The 21,842-nt window shown below is 39.7% G+C and overlaps 1 protein-coding gene across 5 annotated transcripts in view; it reads right to left on the bottom strand.

Moving 5' to 3' along the window:
* STARD13 (StAR related lipid transfer domain containing 13) overlaps positions 1 to 21,842 on the bottom strand; it is a gene marked incomplete at its 5' end in the record, with an annotated part of 364,303 nt that overhangs the window by 148,508 nt on the left and 193,953 nt on the right. The window lies entirely within an intron of this gene.

Raw genomic sequence — 21,842 nt, 5'->3', positions numbered from 1 at the left:
AACCCTAAATTAGATAGAGAATATCTACAAAAATTCCATAAGCAGAAAAGAGACTGCAGAAATAGGCCAGATCTCCTACTAGAAAAAACGCTATAGCACCCAGTCATATCACTTACAGAAAATATCCCACAGAAACATAAACCGAATTGGAGCTCGCAGGTGGTCATTTTCATCTCATAGCTCACTCTGTTCTCCCCACATAAGCCTCAGCCAGATAACGTCTTCGGACTTTCAGAAGTCAGCGTTTGTATGCTGACCCAAAGCCCAGAATAACCCAAAGAACGAGACTTTCAGTCAATAACAGTGGCATTATTTTTTATTGTGGGTCATGGCTCATAATATGCAATTCAGCTAAAAGGGAGAGATACAAAACATTTGAGATGACTGGCAGGAGAAAACTCTAAAAACGCTCCAGCACAAAAGGGGATTAAAATGTCACAGGAAATTTTTTCCTTGAAAATGGAATGGCTTATGAATGCTTCATTCTTCCCAGAACAGTTAAAACACTGTCTGGGCGGGCTGCACTGCCTGAGTTCGGAAGGCAGGCCACTTGTCCTTTGTTCCATTGCTCACCCCGAGAAGCCTTTCCCTGGTGAACTTGGCCCATGAGCAGTGAGAAGATACAGCAGAAGATGCTTCATCTAAGAGAATAATCTGGGTTGAATTTATCCCCCCTTTGGAAATAAAGAGACTGACTCAAGCTGGGAAGCCAGAGACTGAGCAGAGACGGCCGAGTCTCTCACTGCAGATCACGTTTGCCTGGCATTTTAACCATCATCTATTACCTGAAGACTCATTTGTCCAAGGCAGAGTGAAGCCAGCTCTTGCACTGACATGGAATCCAAAGTGATGAATGGGTCCATCAGAAAGGCTGACTCACAGCCAGACACTCTGCATTGGGTGGCATTAACCAGGTGTCCTGTCTGCTTGGAGTCTGCCTTTGCCAGACTCCCTGGGCTGTTTTCTCTCCAGTTACCAATGAGCACAGGGCCCTAGCACGATGCAGGCGGCATGGGCCGCAGCTGCCGTTTTCAGCTTGTCGCTTGGATGTGGTGGGGGCTCTGGGGGCATAATGAGTGTTTCTTTTCTGACAATCTGCAGATGATCCAAACTTTCTGGGATTTAGATTAATTTCCTGTTCGGCATGTTTGCAGGATGAGAAAACAATTATCTCCAAAATTACAAGTAATTAGCTGTTTGTTTGTCATTGTAAAATAAGATCTTACTGCCCTCCCATAACACACCCAGACCACACACACACACACACACACACACACACACACACACACACACACACAGGCATCCTGTGCTCCAGTTTTTCAGTTGTTATTTACAAGTCTCTTTCTGGGAGGTTAGAGCAGAACTCCTGCCCACACCTTAACCTATATAGTCTTAACTAAGCCCGTGTAAGCACTGCAGACATCTCCTGAAGGGTAAAGAAGACATGGGAGCACAATGTCCATCACCAGGATTTAGGCTCATTACGACAGGTGTGGTACACCTCACACCGTCCAGGGCATGAGAAAAGTGAGAACAGCCACTTCTGCCTTCACGTTTGCTCTCTCTAGGCAGGTGCCAGGCTGGCTGAAGTGCCAACAGGAGGTAGGAACATGAAACTGAGGATCTCAAGATGGGTGTCTAAATTCTGACTCCATCACTGACTGGTTGTGGAATCTTGGGCAAGTCATTAGCTCCTCTGAGGCCCAGTTTCCTCATTTTTATAAGGGGGATTATAAAAATTCCTTGTAAAGCAGGGTTTCCCAGCAGTGGCAGTGTTGACATTTTGGGCCAGATAATTCTTTGGTGTGGGAGATTATCCTGTGCATTGTAGAATGTTTAGCAGCATCCCTGGCCTCTGTCTATTGCAAGCTACTAGCACCCACCCACAGTTGTAATAATCAAAATATCTCCAGATATTGCCAGTTGTCCCTGAAGGGTAAAATTGCCCTTGCTTGAGGACCACTGCTGTGAAAAACAAAGCCCATCTTCTTTAATTTCTTCTTTTTTTTTCCTTTAAACTATCTTTTTTTTTTTTTTTTGGCTGCGTTGGGTCTTCGTTGCTGCATGCGGGCTTTCTCTAGTTGCGGTGAGCAGGGGCTACTCTTTGTGGTGGTGCGCGGGCTTCTCATCGCAGTGGCTTCTCTTGTTGCAGAGCACAGGCTCTAGAGCACAGTCTCAGTACTTGTGGCACACGGGCTTAGTTGCTTCACGGCATGTGGGATCTTCCTGGACCAGGGATCGAACCCATGTCCCCTGCACTGGCAGGCAGATTCTTAACCACTGTGCCACCAGGGAAGTCCTTCTTTAATTTCTTAATAAAATAGCGCCCAGAAACTTAAATTCTATCCCTAAGGACTCAAGGTAGCAATAAAAAAAAAAAAAAAAAAAAGGAGCTGTGAGTAAAGTGAGAGAACTCAGAATTCTGTCCATGGAAAACAGGGTTTGGGATAAAATTGAGAACTGTTTGACTTCACCTGGAGACTCTTCCCTAGCTCTAAACCTTGGAGATTCTGGATTTTGTTCTAATTCTGGGCAAGGAGTATGGGTGGAAGCATATTCTCCTTTGCACAGGGTTATAGGGCTTAAACAAGTTACTGTATGTACAGAACAATGCCTGTAACTACTCATACAATCACAACCAAAGGATTAGTGCAACGCAGTGTACACAGGAATGTCACCGAGGCACTCTCTGCACACTGGTGGGCAAAAGCACACTGCATGATGACTCTAATTGTAGTGCTTCTTGCAGTTGTACAATTCAGAGAAATGAATCAGTCAGTCAAAGGCCAGGCACATGCCAGCAAGAATGGCAGAAACCCAGAATTATCCAATGTGAAACATCTTACTGGAGTTACAAAATATATCTGTGAATTCTTTGGCCCTCCTCCCATCGTGTAGTGGGTCAATGCCCCCTTCCCTTGAACCTGGGCAGATCTTTATGACTATGTTGACCAACAGAATACAGCAAAAGACACCCTATACCACCTCCAAGGGTATCATGAAAAGGCATGCACTTTTGCCTTGCTCACCCTTGCAAGGCAGTCCCCATGCTGTGAGGAAGCCCAAGCCGCCAAACAGAGAGCAGCTGGCAGCCTCTGCTGAGGCCCCACATGACAGGCAGCCAGTCCTGGGAGTGAATGAGGCTTTGGATGATTCCAGGGCCCAGTCATTGAGTCATCCCCAGCCTTCAAGTTATTCCAGCTAAAGTCACAACCATCATGGAGCAGAGACAAGCCATTTCTACTGTATCTTTTCCAAATTCCTGACCCACAGAACCCATGAGCATAATAATGGTTATTTAATGCCACTAAGTTTGGGGTGGTTTGTTACACAGCAACCGTATTATACTTCTCCAAGTTCAACCACTGCTGCTCAATGAATGTATTCACTGGGGAACTTGGGTCTTGTAGGATTAGCTCAGCTGGGGCTTACATCAGAAACAGTCAGAGAATGAGTCTGCCATTGGGCATGGTGAAGAGCTTAAGGTCAGACATATTGCCAGTGCTATCTAGAAGTCTATCTTGATACATAGAAGTTGCAGAGGTTATGATTTCTCTCATGCTACCCATGTACAGAGCAGCTTGATCAGCAAGAAAGGGAGAACTCGATTTACATATAACTATCAGACAAGAACACTATGTGTGAACCTTGAAAGAAGGATGCTCCCTTGGGAAGCCATGAACCTTCGGGACCTGGTTATTGGGTCAGGAACAGCCTGTCCTAGAGAATAAGCTGGCACTGACCCAGAGTTTGGGCAATGACCTCTAGTTTTTGCTTCTTGGGAGAGGTCATGGGAATAAGTGTGGCCATGACCTTCTAAGAAGAGAGACTTTGCCTGACTCACCATGACCTTTGCCCATCTTATGTGTAGAGATAGCAATCTTGATAAAGAAAGATAAAAGTACACTGGACTTGAGGGAAACAGTAATAAGTTGTTTTCTAAATAGGAGTCAAGAGACTAGAGTGTGTTGAGAAAATAGAATGTGTGCTTTAGAGCACAGTAGAAAATTCAGTATCATTTGCACTTTATCCGAGTAAGCATACAAACTCTGTCCCCTGGGGGCTCTGTAGGCACCTCATTTAACTGGGATTTAACCTGCGGCTAGATTCAGAATATGAACTACAATTCAGGCAGAGAAGTAAAACTTTATATTAATAGCTCTTATAAAAAAAAACTATATGAGTATTTTTTATTCAGTACCAGTGGGGAGTCTGCCTGAGGCAAGTATGTGTGATTTCATACTTCATAAAATATTTAAACATCTTTAAATTACTTCTGGAACAGTTCATATTTGAAATCCTCTTTTTTGATAAAATAATGACGGGCTGCTTAAGAATTTGGTATAAACAACAAGATCCCATGTCTTATAGAGACACTTGTTTATTGGGTTTCTCTACAAATTAATCTTCTGGTTTCAAACTATTTCAGCCAATTGGCCCAATATGACTAGTGTTTTGGTTTATTCACATTTCCAGAATCAGGAACCAAATTTTATTTGTATTTAGGTACATAATACTCTTAGAAAAGCCTTTCTTTGAAAAATGAAATCATCAAGCCAATTTGTAATGTCTAGAGGTTTAAAATTTAGATCTCCTTACTACACATATTAAATTCATTTTATATTAGTATTTAATTTTATTTATTCCTTATCGATAAATTTTTAAAGGGATCATGGCTAAAGCAGAAAGAAAACACGTATAGTTACATCAAGTAATTTAATTAAAATCCAGGGAAACTTCTGTCGTGAGTTGACCCAGAATTTACTGAGCAAGAATTACTAATAATACAATCACCAGGTAGGTGTCTCCAAATAGAATGAAAATCTCTAGTAGAAGGTACAGTAATAAATTCAAATGAATGAAGAGATAAATTAGTAATTGGGAACATTAAAGTTTTAAAAGAATATAAATATTTTACCATTCTGAAAAGTTATGGAGCTAAATCCTAGGTTTATCATTTCTTTATTGCCACAGTTAAAATCCCCGTCACTTGGGATATTTTTCTGGGTAGTCACTGTAACAACAAAAACTAAACTATAAGGGGAACTCTTGAGCTGTGGAAGAAGATAGAGTCAGATAGCCCTGGGTTCAAGTCCTGCTAGTTATTTGGGTTTAACTTGAACAAGTAACTTTAATCTCTCTAGGCCTCAATTTTTTAGCTTTTAAAATGGGAACACCAACAGTACCTTCTATTATGAGGATTAAATGAGACAGTCATTTATCATGTTTAGACAGGGCCTGGACAAAACACATGTTCCTTGATTATTACTCTCTCTCTACTTTCATTCTGACCACTTCAAACCCATATTCACTTATTCATCTTTTTAAACTACTGTTCAACCAATTACTTCTCTACTCAAATTCCCTCAGTAGCTCCCCATTACCTACCAAAAAATTTTCAAATTCACTGCAGTCTGGCCTCAGACTCCTTTTTCAACCTTATCATCTCACTTCCTACACCAGATTTGGAGTACATTTTTTTAAAATTAAAATATAGCTGATTTACAATGTTGTGTGCCGCTTCTGGTGTGCAGCAAAGTGATTTAGTTATACATATATATATATTTTTTCATATTCTTTTACTTTATGGTTTATTACAAGATATTGAATATAGCTCCCTGTGCTATATGGTAGGATGGACTACATTCTTAATTACTTAAATTATACTTTTCAATTCATTTTGTTGTCCTACTTAGAATAAGTTCCTCTGACTTTTGCCCAGTGGAAGCACAGCCACTTTCCATAGCTCAGGCCCAAGAACCTTTTTTCCTTACCTTACTGCCCTGCTGACAATGCACTCTTATGAATACCTATGTTTTGATAATCCGTTAGTCATCGAACCATGCACTCTCTTGAACTGTTGGTATTAATGATAGTTTATATGTCTTATCTCACTTAATTGTAATCTCCTTGAGGGCAGTGATCATGTTTTATATAATTTTCCCTCATACTCAATAGCAGCAAAGATCTTGCAATCGGCTTTGAACAATTATTTGTTGAAATACTGACTAGGTTAGGTTCTCCACTAGTGTAACTGATGCAGAAGAAGTGATATTCATTCCTAAAATGTAGCCTTTCTTAAATATTTGTGTTAATTATTGCTATGTTACTAAAGTTGATTTCATGAGAAATTCACCACCATTCTAATCCTTACAGGGGGAGCACAAATGCTAGTGTAGCAGTGTTAGCAGAGAGGTAAGCTCTCTGTAAATGATGTGCCCTGACTTTTTGAGAACAGAGGAGATCAGCAATGCACTTTTCGCCAGAGGGAGAGCATTCCATGCTCTTGGATGATGGGATATGAGTTATTCAGATTCTAAGGAAGACACATGGTGAAATGATGCGGCAAAAATGGATGAAGTCTTAACTCCAGGATTCCCCAACAGTTAGTAAGAATCACCCCCAGTAATACCAGGCATGGATGCCTTCTGCTAAAAGATTGGAAGCTGAAGCAATGAAACATGAAAACATGAGAACAACAACAAAATAATAACTAAAGCTAAAGACTCTGGCCATTGTGCCTCCAACTCCCGCTGCACGGATGCCATCCCCGCACCTTTAACACTCTGTGGCACGAGTTTAAAGCCCCCATTAAACAGTGGTGTGGATTTTGTTTTAATGTGTTGTTATATCCCAACACCTGCACTTGGCACAGCGTAGGTATTCCAGAAGTGACTTTGTGAGTGAGTGAGTGAATGAATGACTGTGTCCCTTCATGCAAAAATGGAAAGACAATGAATGAATGCACTTCATTTTCTGTAAGCTGGCTGAGTGGGTTACAACAAAGTTAAGATTCAATGTTTCGAGTTTATCAAAACTTAGTCAAAACAGAAGACTTAAAAGACTGTCTTTGAAAAGAAGCCAAGGGGATTCTAGGCTTTGAAGATATCTTTTCCTGCTCCTTGTGCTGTCTCTTTGCTTCTAGGCTTTAGAGTAGGCTGCACACTTGAGGGTGGGGTGAAGGCAGAATAATGTACTTCCTCTGGGCTTATCTCACATCTTATGAGAATAGTTCTGAGGATGTGTGATTAGGTCCCAACTGACTGCACTGCTAAGGCAGATGTGCTTCATTTGGGGAAGTTAGACTTGAAATATTAAGAGTTAGGTATGTTTCCATCAACTTCATACCAGAGTTAAGGTTCATATTCTGGACTTATGGGGTAGTCTAATGAGTAACTTTTAAGGCTAAAGAGTAATTTTTAAGGACTAAAAATACTTTCTATTATACTCAGAGTTTGACAGTTATCTGCTTTCAGAGGTAAATTCCATTTGATTAGGAAAATTCTTGTTTAAAATTGCACAGTTTCCTAGCTGCAGTAGTTATACATTTTCTTCTCTGAGGAAACTTGACACATTCTAATTTCAGACCCACTACAATTGGGCCCTTCCTTAGCTTCTACTTTATTATTTATCCAAAGTTGGGTATTTTTTTACCTTCTCCACAAGGAGTTAGTCCACAGTGTAATGGACGATGTTGCTGGTTATTTGTGTCCTTTCTGTCTCCTTTTCAGATGAATGTATATTGAGCCCTAAGTAAGTGCTTGGTTCTGCAATAAGTACTTTGCATGTGTGACAACACTTCATTCCAGGCCGTGGACGTTATTATTTTTCTTCCCACTTTAAATGAGGAAACAGGCTTACAAAGTTCATAGAACTTGCTCAAGATCACACAGCCAATCCACGCTGGAATTAGGATTTGAACCCAGTTCCAGAGAACACCAAAGCCCATGTTTTCATTCAATGCACATTGCATCTGCAAACTACAAGTTTTAGAAAGTGCACAGCCTCCCAGAGCCAAAGGAAAGATGTCTGAGAGAGTCCTTCTCTCCTAAATCAAGGCTCTGAAGACTTCCTAAGTCCCATGTCAAGTTATTAACAACAATCACAAAACATTATAATTCATTAAAATGGCTAATCAATGAGCAGAGACAGCTATAAACAAGAAACGTGTTCTGCTAAGCCAAAGGCTGCAGAGAAACTCAGAGCATCACGAATCTGGGTGGGGGTGGAGAGACGTTAGTCTCACCCTCATATGCAAGAAAGAAGTCAATAACGTCTTACAGGTCAGCTTTGCTGGAGTAAAGGTTTTGGGAAGCCTTCACACGCTTGGATTACTCTCCATCAAACAAGCTCCTTCCTCTTCATTCATAAAGTTCCCCCTCAAATGCCACTGCACTCAAGACACCCAGCCTTTTCAAGTAATAACCACACATACAGAGTGCTCAACAAAAAGATTTTCACACCAGTCTCAGCTTAGTAATTGCCCTTCCTCCTGAAATCTAACATCATCAGCACACTCAAACATTGAGAACAAAACAAACAAAAACCTGATATCAAAACTACAGAACAGGTACTCCCCTGGTGGCACAGTGGTTAAGAATCTGCCTGCCAATGCAGGGGACATGGGTTCGAGCCCTGGTCCGGGAAGATCCCACATGCTGTGGAGCAACTAAGTCCGTGCACCGCAACTACTGAGCGTGTGCTCTAGAGCCTGTGAGCCACAACTACTGAGCCCATGTGCCACAACTACTGAAGCCCGCAGCGCCTAGAGCCCGTGCTCTGCAACAAGAGAAGCCACGACAATGAGAAGCCCGTGCACCGCAATGAAGAGTAGCCCCCGCTCGCTGCAACTAGAGAAAGCCCGCGTGCAGCAACGAAGACCCAACACAGCCAAGAAAGGAAGGGAAGGAGGGAGGGAGGGAGGGAGGAAGGAAGGAAGGGAGGAAGGATTGCTTTTAAAAAAAAAACACTATGGAACAAAACCCGAACATCTTAAAGGGATATGTTTGTAAAGTGTGCGTTCTTTCACCTTTCACCTTTCTTTCCTGAGGCTTTGCAGACCAGGCTGTGCTGGGCAAGGCCCCACGAAAGCACTGGGCACGTCCTTTCTTCATCAGATAATCTGGGCAGGTGACATCAGGTTCCTTCAGGCCTCTCAGACTCAGGCAGTTCGCCGCGATCACAGTGAGCTCTTGCAGGCCTCCAGCTCAACAGCCACACCAGGCTATCCTGCCTAGAGGACAGTCCACACTGCCTACTGGCCTTGGCAGGAAGCCTGATTTATACTGGAGATTCTTAACTCAAAGAAAGCATATGATCTATGATGCTTCGATTTGTCAAAGTCCCCAAGTCTATCACACAATATCTTTCACTTCAAAAGATTTTATTCTGCTCATGATTATGGGAAATTATTCATTAAGGGTGAAACAAAATTCATTAGCTGAGTAAAAAATACAAAGTAAAATTCTCGACACCTCAGAATAGCAGAAAAATAAGAGGGAAAAGTGGAGTTTAAAATGAGCCTTATTAATTACATAGATTCCCTCATAGCATATCAAATACATAAAAAGAAAATACAAAATAAAGGCAAGAATTAGAATACTTTGTCTATTTGGGAACCAACTAAAAACAAAACAAGACCACAGAGTGGCACATTATTCCCATATCCATGAGGGGTGATATAAATTATTATTCAAGGAAGAGAAGCAAGTGTGGTGATGTTTCGTGTCCAATTGAGAACTAAAGAGCTGGGGCTTGCTTTGTATGGCTCCTGTGTTCAGGCCCAGAGGTCCCTAACAGGTACCCTGACATCACTTAGCCACGACAGAACTGAGGATGACGCCTTCTATCTGGATTAATTTCACATCGATTCTTTTTTCTTTTGATAATATCACTGAATAGCAGGAGCTGGTATTATTCCCATTTGATAGATGAAGAAACTGAGGCACTGAGAGATTAAGTAAAAGCATGCATGGTCACCAGGGTGCACGGTCACCTCGATGGTGACCTCAGGGTCACCCAGGACGCAAAGGTGTCCTAGAACCAGGCCTCCTGCCTTCCAGTCCCCCAAGCTTGGCTCCTCTTTCCACTGGAAACATCATTATTCTACTTAAGACTCACGCTGGCCCTTTGTTTTCAAGATTCACTTTCCCTGCAAAGTTTTACAGCTGTATGTAATTCATGTGTCCGGTTGTTTTATCCATGATTTAGGCTGTTTATATTGAAGAAGCAGCACTATATATACTATGAGTTATCTCTTTAAAAACCCAATTATTTGGGAAAAGCTCAAATCCCAATCAACTACCAAAGAATTAACCTTTTCTCCTTAAAAACTCCCTTCCCTGAGCACTCACACAAGCACAGTCAGTTCATCAATCTCTTTATGTAAATAGTCATGCAACAAGGGAGGAGGTCTGTTTATTATTTTCGATCCTGTTTTGGCTTCTGGCAAAATTGCACAAACAGCAGAAGTTGGCAGAACATTGATATTTTCTTCTGACTGACTACTGTTCTCCAGCTACAAGTGCAGTACAAGGGCAGAGCACAACTGTGACTATTCTGGTCTGCAGGCCTCAGCCATGACTGAGGTCAAAACTGCAAAATCTGGAAAAGAAAGCTCCATCCGGGGCTTCTCTCCGCAAATGGAGACCCTGGCTTAACACATGCTTTCCTTCCACTACAGAACTGATGAGTTCAAGATTCAGAGTCCAGAGAACACCACAGGTCTGACCTAATTCCCATCTCGATTCTCACTTGCAAAGGCCCACGGTGAAGATCACATGAGCCTCTGAGCTCCGGGGCCCTAAGAGCCCTGGGGAAACCTGGGGGAGTATGGACATTGACCCCCAGCACCTTCTAGGAAGAAGGGCAGCATTTTGCAGGGTCCGGAAGTAGGGAAAGGGGGTTGGGGGTGGAGGAATTTGTTCTTTCCCTCTGTTATGCTTATTCCTACCTAACCTTGCTAGACTCCTTACCAAAGGCCAACTGCTGCTGCCGTGTTGTTTACTTTGGACAGAGCGCCCTTGATGAAGAGCAGCCAACCCTCAAGAGAGGAGTGGGAGAGTAGTTAGTATATAGGATGATCACGACGAATTGCTGCTGGTTTTGGAGGTGAAGTCCTCCAACAACTTGAGGGACTGCTGGGGGAGAAGAGGGAGGACTGAGAAGGTCCAAAGTGATGAAAAAAACAGAACACCTTGCTTGGATTCAAGGTAGACATGTACATAATTATGAGGGTGCTGGTGTTGTCAGTGGTAAGCTGACATAGGCTTCTGAACCAGACTTGAGTTCAGAGTCCAGCTCTGCCACCTACTTGCTGGGGGACTTTGGGAAAGTTATTTAGCATTCCGAGTCTTCGTTTACTCATCTGAAAAATGAACATCATAAGGCCTTGAGTGTTAGGCCTTACTATGTTTATTTTCCAGATGAGTAAATTTAACTCTCGAGTCTTCATGAAAATTAAATAAAATAGCAATAAATGCAGTGCCGAAAACAGTCCCTGGTACATAATAGGGAACCCTCAATAAGAGCAGGTATAAGTATGCTGTCAGTGTTTTAAAAATCTTGTAAACTTTTCAAGAGCTAAAATTTGTGGCATAAAATTTATAAAAAGTCAAATCATCAATCCCCAGACCCAAGTATTTGACCCAAAGGCACAGAAATTTGGATACATTATTTTGCCTCTCCACGACAAACCCCAACTTACACTCTTCTTTTCACTTCGGTGACCCAGTGGAAAAGTTCTGCCCCAGCCCAGGAGGTATGGCTTGCCTTCACCTCTGGACACAGCTGCATAGACTCCAGCAGCCAGGAGGAAGCACGACTGACAGTTAAGAGCTGAAAAGAACCTGTCTCAATTCCACGTCATTCCTGCCTTACAGAACAAAGCACCAGGCTTCACAGAACAGAAGCTACAGTGTCCAGGGCCAGTTCTGCTAAAGTGACCAACGATGGGAGATGGACACAAAAGTGAGAGGAGAAGCCTCACGTGAAACAGAAATAGAATGGCTCTGTCAGAAACTGAATTGTAAAGCTGGAGGTGAGGAATTAATTTTACTCTACGTGGAAGGGGGAAAGGAAAAAGTTGGACTCTGAAACCATCTCTACTCTACCAGTTAGTTAATGTTTGACAACCGTATTGCTCACTGCCAAGTTTCCTTATTCGATCAAGTGAGCCTATACTTATCTATAGAGTCTACTCAGGGAAATGTACTTTTCCATACAGCAAAACCAAGTGAAAATCCACTTCCAAAGGAACAACTTAGGGAACGGAGACTAGAAACGTCTCAAAGTAGGAAAGCTTGCATATGCATTTGTCAGATCTCTGAAAGATTCTAGGGAACACAGCTTCCTAATCCAAGATGATCAGTACTATCTTACACTCATATTCAAAAAGATAATCCATATGGAGTGGCTCCACAAAATGTCACACATGCTACCAGTGAAGGCATTACTGTTATAATAGCTTTTCAGGGTTTCCAGGATGCCATACGCAAACATCAAATATTTTATCTTATAAAACAAGGCTTTTACTAAGTTCGAGATTAACATTTATGTCATGATATAAAAAGACTGGACTAACTAATGTTTCTACTCTTTGTTGGCTGGGGGGCACAAAAATGGAGGAGGACCTAAGACTACATATATTCCATAAATAAATGAAGCAAAAGAATCCACGTTGATTTAGTCCATTCAACTTGAAGGACAAATTTCAACAAATGGTAATTGCATATCCATATGCAGTCTTTCACAGCGGAGGAATTCAACAATATGAAGAATATTCCTGAATGAAAAGGAATGAAATCCTTAGAAGAAATGGGCAATGAAAGCTTCTTAAATAATTTGCTTGAATTAGTTCGAGAAACAGAGTGCTTAGTTTTTAAATTGCCAACTGATCATTTGAAAGTTTATTGACATTTTACAGCATTTCTTTTCTATGAATTCCTCTAAGCAAAGACCACTGTAATACTGGAAAGTTTCTACAAAATTAAGAAAAATCTCAAAGTTAAGTTCTCAGTTTAGAAAAATCACAACATGTTGAGAGGGGAACTCAGACATTATAGATAAAAACCATCAGATATATAGACATAACCCTCTATTACTGGCTAATGAGGCTGGTCTAGGGCCTTGCTCCCACCCTCACACACTGATAGCCTCCCTGGCCTTTCACTCCAGCCTACTGAGAGCACAGCCCCCTTTCCTCCAGCACTGCTGCCCTCTCTCAGCTTTAGTTTACCAGCAAGTCACTCCCAGAGCTGGGAACATTTCCTGCCTCTTTTATTGGCAGAAGGTGGGGATCAACAGACTTTGCTATTTATCTTTATGAGTTGAAATGGGGCCTAAACCCATCACTTTAGGTCAGTTCAGAGCAACTAAGAATAACTGCTGTGCCCAGGAAACCACACTTGGGAACGACAATGGTTTTCATTACAGTTTAAGATAAAAAACAAAAGAACAACAGCAACAACAAAAAACCCCACCTTTTGTTTCAGGTTTTGTGGTGGATACTTTTTGAGGACACAAAAAATGTGGCGAGAGGTATACCTGCCTTAGTAAATAAACTTGGTATATAGTACATAATTTACTCTTTGTTTGCTGATACAATACCTTGAAGGGCCCTATGTACATGGATGTTTGTTTAATATAAATATTGATATATTTTCTTATATTGAGCACTTAGTATGTGCCAGGCACCGTGTTCTGTTTAATTGTATTCTCTCACTTATTGCAATAACTATGAGATAGTGGCTATTACTAGCTCCTTTTTGCCCACAGAAGAACTGAAGCTTAGAAATGTTAAGTAACTTGGCCAAGGTCACTCTGCTAGGGAGATACAGAGCTGAATTTTAAACTCAAGCTGCATGACTCCAAAGGCCTCCAATTGTTTCAGTAGTAGGTGTAGAAAGTTTAAAGTTTAGGTTAAATGAACAGTGTCCCTAGGACATTCTTGATCCCACAATCAAGAGCAGAAAGTGTTTCTTGAAATTCAACCAACATATTTCAATTACTTGCCCCAAAGAATACAGATTTCATCATCCCATCAACAGAATAACTCCTGGAAGATTGTCCTAGAAGAAGGCAAGAAACAAATGTCCATCTCTCTAATGCTTTGTGCTACCATTTCATGACTGTTCCAAGCAATTCCAATGGATTGGCTGCCCTGGCCATTGATAATACATAAGAATTCAAATGTGGAATTACATCACACTCAGTATTGGGACCAACAGATGATAAACTCAGTCCCTGAAATTCTTTTGCGGTCTTCTTCAAGATATCCTGCAAGACTGATTTCCCTTCTTTCTGGCCAAGATTTTTCCCCTCCTTCTTCTAGGAAGCCAGTAATAAAAACATCTAAGCAGCTTTATCTGCCGTAGACCTTCCTCCTAAAAGCACAGCAGAGAGAATGGAATACTAACAGTGAAAATAGGAAAGTGCAGGGAAAGGGTGGTAGCAGACTCTCCTACCCAAAGAGATCAATGTAGTAGTGAAGGCGATTTGATTAATAAGAAATTATTATACACAACACATGGTCCTCCAAGTTATACCTTGCAACGGAATTCATTCTCTATTTTGAGAAATGCATTTAGCAGGAAATGTATTGTGTCCTTCAAAGCATTTCGGAGAGATTTAAATTCCTCTACTAAGAACTCTAGTCTTATTTAGGTGAGAATGGTTGGAATATCATTGTCATTGGAATTGTAAATCCTTCTTATTTCTTACAGTAATTTTTACTATTATAAATAATTTGGAGGTAGTAAAACCTTCAGAGGAAAATATGATTTTATGACTATCGTATTTTTTTCCAGTTTGTCATTTGGTGAATATAAATGCATGTGAAATGCTACTGTTCACTTAGATTGAATACTAATCCAAGGTTCTTGTCATCCATATGCATGATTTTCAAAATTACCAGTAAGAGGAGACTTGGAATGCAGGAAGAGAATGCCTTCTTCAGCTCAAAATACTGATATGTAAATTAGTTACTGGGTGACTGCGGAGTCCCTTTACAATCTCCTCTCTCTCCTCTACACTGTTTCACTCTAGTGTTTTATCAGAATGTTAGAGACAAGGCAATGCAAATCACTGGTATTTTAATCAGCTCTGCCTCTGTCAGACCTTTGAAATTACCAGGATTCCTATGGCTTGTGAGGGAAGTCATTTGAGAGTCTAGCCAGACATTTCGGATTTTTTTCTATTGATTTCCTTTTTCTAACAGCATTAGCATGTTCTGTAATTTTAAGTTATTTTCCAACCATTCCATTTAAATTCCTTTTGATCCTAAGCTTCTCTAAAAAAGAGAATTCATGTCTTTTCAAACAATAGTGTATAAATTTTCATAGTAATCTGTGTGTCTGCCTTGCCCTAGACTGCACCATTCTACAGTGATTGCTCTGGCCCTGTGTGACTTTACAACATGGGGATCTGAGCTACACGGTATGGCTAATTCTCCATGTATTCTGTTGCAGCTTTTTGATATTCTGTGGATTTCTCTCAAAAAGCATCCGTCATAATGCAAATGCTAATTTGTTATCTCTTTGCCAGCAGGAGGAAAAATACCTTAAGAATATTTGTAGTCTTCATGGGAAACTTGGTAAGTTGCTTATACAACTAGACCAAACAGATTTTACTAACAAAAATGACCTATTATCTATCAGTTCACTTTACTCTGTCGTTCCAAGGGAGACTTTATGTAACCAAGGATACGTTTGGCCCTTCAAGTCAGAAACTGACTCTGAGCCACCCATCAAAGTTTGAGCTTACAGGAGTCCACCTCTCCCATCACCTACAGCCAGGGAGAATTTGAGACTCCTATATAGTTTCCTGTTTCTTTCCTGTGGGGCTGTGACTCCACTTTCCAGCAGTAATGGAATATTCTGAATTAGCTGCTGTAACTTCTGACCCCTTTGGAACTCAACTAGGACTTTGGCTTTATCGTAGATCCGGAGCTAAAAAGTAATCATTTCTTTCTCCTGGCCCAGCAGTACCTATCTTGTAGGGTTACTTGAAGATTGTTTGTATTCTTTTTATTATAATGATTAACTCTGCCCATATACCTACTCCTTCAGTTTTCTGATGGGCAAATTGTGCGGAGGGCACTTAATCAGGTTAGGATCTTCCTTTGGTTGTTAATTTTCATAAAAGATATCCATCCTGCCTTAACCCAGTAGATTTTTAAGGTATATGGAGCTGGCCTTATTTGAAAACAGAATACTTGCAATGTTACTCTATAAGATACAATCTCAAATTATCAATTCATTCAAGAAATATGTTCAAAGAGAATTATCTGAATGGACCACCAGCCCTCCACTTTCCTAAACCAGACTTTCCAAAATGTGTTCCCCAGGGAACATTGATTTTACATGATGTCACTTCCTGGTATCCAGTACAAAATGGTTTCATGATGAAATATGGAAATATGTCAGTTTAAACAAAGTTAAATTACTTTCTGCAGGATTTCTCTGAGCCTTTCATAAATGTGAATTTCCAAGAAGGGAAGGAGGATGCAGTATTTCCCCAAATTACTTAACCACAGACATATTTTCCTCCTGCCTATCTATCTATCTATCCATCCATCCAACCATCCATGTAACTAGAGTTCTGAGAATGAGACATAGAGAAATTGTCTCTAGACAGTTTCCATGCTATTTCTAGATTAAGCCAGAGAATCAGAGGATTACCTACTGAACCTCCTTGTTTTGATCCGTCCACCCCATCCTCGAATATTTTTACTGAATTATAATTTGTTGTTATGCTCCCACTTCCACTGCAGGATGCTATAAGAGATTTGCTATTGATTTCACTATAGAAATGTTTAAAAGCACCATCGACTATGGCTTGTAGTCTCTTTATGGGATTTTTTATGAGAAACTGCTCTTGTACATCAAGTCCTTAGGAGAAAATTCTCCCAAATATCAAGACCCAGGGAAAGTTGTGCTGGTATGTTTTTACCTTATGGACATGGCAAACCTTCCCTGATCACGTTTTCCTCTTTTCTTAGATTAGGAAGGCTCAAGCTAAATCTGTAGCCTGCTTTTAATAATTATTCAGGGCCTTACGTTGTAAATTTTTAAATAATATCTCTTCCTAGTCTTATTAATTGACCTACATTTTTCTTTTCACCAGATTTATCTTTTTTTAACTGCGTTGTATCTTCTTCTCTAAACGACCTCAAATCCTTTAGGTAATGAGGTAGAATGTAAATTAATACATAATGTCTTTACCCACACCAAAATCATATTCAGATTGCCCGAGGAGATAGAAAATGATTGTTACGTGATCCTCATTTCATTCAAATATCTGGTGTGCAAAACGCATGGCTGTCTTCTTATGTCTTCTTCCTTAGTCTCAGCACCTCGTTCTCATAGCTAATGAAATGTAGAGACAGAGCACATCCCTCTTAATGATATGTTTTCACTGAATTTCCATTTATTTTCCTTTATATAGGAAGTTTACTAAAACTCACTTGTCATTTTCTCTCTTTCTAAATTTGTCTGGGCCATCAATTGATATTGCTCAGACCACTAGTGGTGATTTTTTTTCTAACTTGTGCTTCTAAATTGGCCATGATTAGGTTGTTAGGGAAATGGGGAATCCTGCTTTATAAAAGTTGACCAGTGTCCCAAATTTACTAAGAATTAAAGCACTGATTATAGTGCGGGGGGGAAGATACGAGAAAAATGAAGCTCTATTCACTTAAGCTAATGTCACAAAATCCAGATTTGGCAATTGCCTGCGTCTGGGATGAGTGTTTATAAATTCAGAACCAATAAAAGCAGTGAAGTGCAGCTATGCAATTCTCAAGTGTTATATGTGTATAAGCATATTGCTCTTTGCTAATTTCTTTCTATTACTTATTTCTTGACTGCTCATATTTTTTACTATGTGATGATTTTTAAAATGTTATTCAAAGTTAGTTGACTTAACAGATTTTCCTGTAACTTCTGGTTAAACAGTATCCTTTGTGTACAGGCCCTTCAGTCACCAGCACTGAATAGAAAGAGGCTCTGATTCATGAAATGTGAATTTGTGACAGTTTTGTGTTTTTTTTTAAAGAACTTGAGCAACACATGACTGATGCATGCTTACCCTGTTTTCTGTGTTCCATCTGTCTTTCTGCCAGTGTATTCATCCTCCATTTCTGAAAGTAGCTGAGAAAGAGAATGCTAAGCATGGAGAAAGGGCAATTCCAAAAGAACAAAAGGTTGTTTGACTTTGGCTGATGCTACCCAGTTGGTGGAGGTCTCCTACACCAGGGATGAGAAATGCCACCACTTAGGCTGGGCAAATCCCCAAGATATCATTTGACTTGATGGAGGAATGAGAGAGAATACATCACTAATGCCCAGTTCCATTCCCTGCAAACATAAAAAAGCAGTTTACTCCACTCTAGTTGAGTTCAACTCAAGTGCTATCTCTAAACATAGTGTCAGGTAAAAAGTCAATGAACGTGCAAAGATCAATTTTCACTAATTCTCCTAGTAGTGAAATTTCCACATTTTGCATTTACTATCAAGAAAAGAGGTCTTTTGTGAGCTTGGGAATCCACCTACATTAACACTCTCGGATCCCTACGGTCCTTGCAATAGGCCAGGCACTGCAATAACTCCATTTTACAGTCCAGGACTCCTGATAAAGAAAGGTTTTTACAGGTTTCTTTATAAATATAGGTTGTACTGACATTTAAATAGTCCACAAGACAGGACATCCTAACGTTCCTATTAAATTGATAATGAGAGCATGAACCAGGTATCAAAGAAGTATGTCTGGGTAGATGTTGAATGACATAGTAAGGAAAATGTAAATAAGGATCACCTTTCTCTTAAAGTAATAACCTGTGATCACAGAATCCTAGAGGTTTAGAGAGGATGGGAGCTTCACATTTATTTAATCCAAACTCTTTGTTTTATGGAAGAAGAAAAGAATGCCCAGAGAAGTTGTGACTTGCCTCAGATCACACAATTAATTAGCATCAGAAGTGGAACTAAAATCTGATTTCCACCTTACCATTTCCTTGACAAGATGTAGAAAAATTATAAGCCATTGATTTATTCCACGTTAGACAGCTGCTCTGTTTCCTTTTGGGCTTCTGTTACTTTAGGTTTAAATTTCCCTGCGTTACACACTCTTGTTCAAGGAGTTATTGACTCAACTACAGAAAGACCTTGGGAACCACAGTCATACCATCTCATTTTCTCATCAAGAAATGAAGGCCCAGTGAAGTTCTGAAACTTGCCTGGTAAAAGAATGAGAGAGTTTCCAAATAGAGCCTGCATCCCTGTCTTCTTTTTTTCTGTAGTTCAATGGACTTTATTGCAGTCTGGTCCATATCATGCTGTTTAAAGCATTACAATATTTTTTTAAGTTCAAAAGCATGATGAATTCTTTCACAAAGCAAGTAATCACATTTATACACTTGCTTAAATTTGGATTTTCCGAGTAACATGTGTGTGTATAGACTTTAAGCATGATGCACACATGTAGCCAATAAATCGTAACCATCTAATGACATAAGATCCCAATTCACCCCTTCCATGGCCTAACATACTCTTCCTCCACCTCCTCAGTATCCTCCCTCTTGTCCATTCCAAGAGTCTGCCGGTAAGGGAAATAAGGACCGTTACAATTTTCATTCTCTCTCCCTATAACAATTTCCCCATTGATTCAGCAAGACTGTGGGGCAAGGATCATGGGCAGTATGACTTGTGTGATAAGCTTTCACTCTGCAAAACACCCTACTTTAAACATCACTTCTCTTTTTCACTGGACTTAAAACTCCAGAACTAAGAAGATGGCTAGATAAATGATGCATGTGTATTTTGGAGCATACCCTATGGGAAGCAAGTTTAGATTCATCCTGAGTTTGAGCAACTAATTCTGATCCTATGTATCATCAAAGATTCCTTTATTTCTCTTCCCTGTTTTTCCCTCTCATGAGTGGATCTGCTGTTGAATCATGTCTGTGCCATTCAATGATTATCTCACTGTAATGAGGTCACTGAGGAGCAACTTACTCTTGTTTGCACTGTTCCCAACAGCCAAGAAAGACTGTAAGTGTTGATTCCCACATTATATTTATATAATGCTAAATCTTCCTTGAAAGATCTATAGCAGAGTAAACAATCTTAATGATGTGGCTGTCATTTCAAGATACCAGTATGTGAGTTACAAAAAATATCGGTGTTATTAATTTAATATGCACTTGATAAACTTTAATTGAATGATTATGGGCCATTAGTATAATAACCTGACATTGTGTACTATTGGGTACTAACTGCTCAAGGAAGGTAAAACACAGCAGTTTGCTTCCACTAGAGAAATAAGACCTGATTGGAAATCTCACAGTGATTCTGTAACATGGTTCATTGCTGTACCCTGAGTAGAAAAGATTGAAATATTATATAATCCAGAAATCAACCATAGGTTCAGTAGTTTAACACTCATTATAAAAACTAAAAAATGGTTTGGAGTATTATTGAGCATGGTCTCTAGTTAAGATACATTCAAATACCAGCTCCTACTATGTAACTTTGGAGAGGTTATTTGAACTCTATGTACTTCTGTTTTCTCACCTGTAAAATGGGTATAATAATAGTACTTACCTACAAGAATTTATTTTTTGAGGATAAAATAAATTGGAATATATATAAAGTGCTCTGAGCAGTGCGTGATACACTGTTATTCTCTATTACAGTAAACCAATCTACTCATACGGTAAACCCAGTAAAATCATTTTGCTTCTGCTTTCTCAATGTCTTACGACACAATCGTGCATTGTATTATTAACTCATTATTAACAAATAATGAGTTCGTAACCACTGGATTGTTGGAATTCTTTCATGCTTCCCTATGATCCTGTCACTTAATTTTTAGGCATTCATTAGCTTCAAACATTCCATTGCCCAGTATTAAAAAAAGTGAGTATGCTCAAATTTTCTAATTAGGCAAAATGAAACACAGACACAGAATACATTTTCAATGATCATGCATGTGTTCATAACTTCAAGTCCTCGATGGAAAAACAATCTTCATTCCAGAAAGAATATAATTTTTAATGAAATCAATCATTGCAAATTCATTTAAGGAGATTTACAAAGATATTTCAAACTATTTGTATGCAATGTTTCTAACATAATACACTTCATAAGCATGCTGAGGAACATTCAGAGTGCAGACTACAAATCATCAAATCATCACCAAACATTTATTGTGCCCCTATGTCCATAATGATGATGACGTCTGGTAAAGCACCATTGTCAGAAATCTCTAAAACTAAAATGGAGCTGGTTTTTATTATAAGCCTAGTGTATTTTTAAATCAAGCCACAGGGAAATAATTACTTTTGTTTCTATTCAATCAAGACATGCACACAGAGTTTATGGAATGACATAATATCCTTCCTGAAATCAGACCGGTATGTAGGACCAGTATCCTTCACACATAACCAGTTCCTGAACCTTTAAAAACAAATCCTAATTTCCAAGGAAACAATCTCATCAAATGCTGCTCACTAGAATACATATTGTTCCTTTTGGAAACATTACAATAAGATTTTCATGATTACAAACCCCAACTTCCCCTCTAAAATTCAATATAATCTTAAACTTATTTATTTAAGTGGAAATTGTACCTTTATAATGGCTCTAGAATATCCTGGTCAACTTATGTATCACCAATATAATAATTTAGTTATTCAGAAGTCTGGGAGGGGGTGATTATAAACTTCATAAACTTATTGTACATGTGTAGTATGTGTGTGTGTCTTTTAAATGGGCAACGGAAGTTTCTTAGGAATGTTCACCTTTCTACTTTCTACAAACCTATCCTAAGATAAAGCGCATGTTTTAAACTATTTTTGGAGAATGATGAGTTTTAGTGACTTTTTTTCCCCCCTGAGAATAAAAAGGAAACGTAACAACTTGTAATCAATATCCTCTCCTCTCTGCCTTATAAAGCTGGTGCTTCTGTCACAAGATTTGCTTTGACATTAGCAGACACTTATCCTTTACCAGAAAAACAGTATCAACAAATCAGTGGCAACGGCTGACATAAACGTACAAATAGGC

This window comes from Grampus griseus (assembly GCF_964374135.1).
Source record: "Grampus griseus genome assembly, chromosome: 18".
In the NCBI taxonomy this organism is placed as follows: domain Eukaryota; kingdom Metazoa; phylum Chordata; class Mammalia; order Artiodactyla; family Delphinidae; genus Grampus; species Grampus griseus.
Note: the sequence above shows the minus strand (reverse complement) of the source record. Positions and strands in the feature narration are given on the sequence as shown.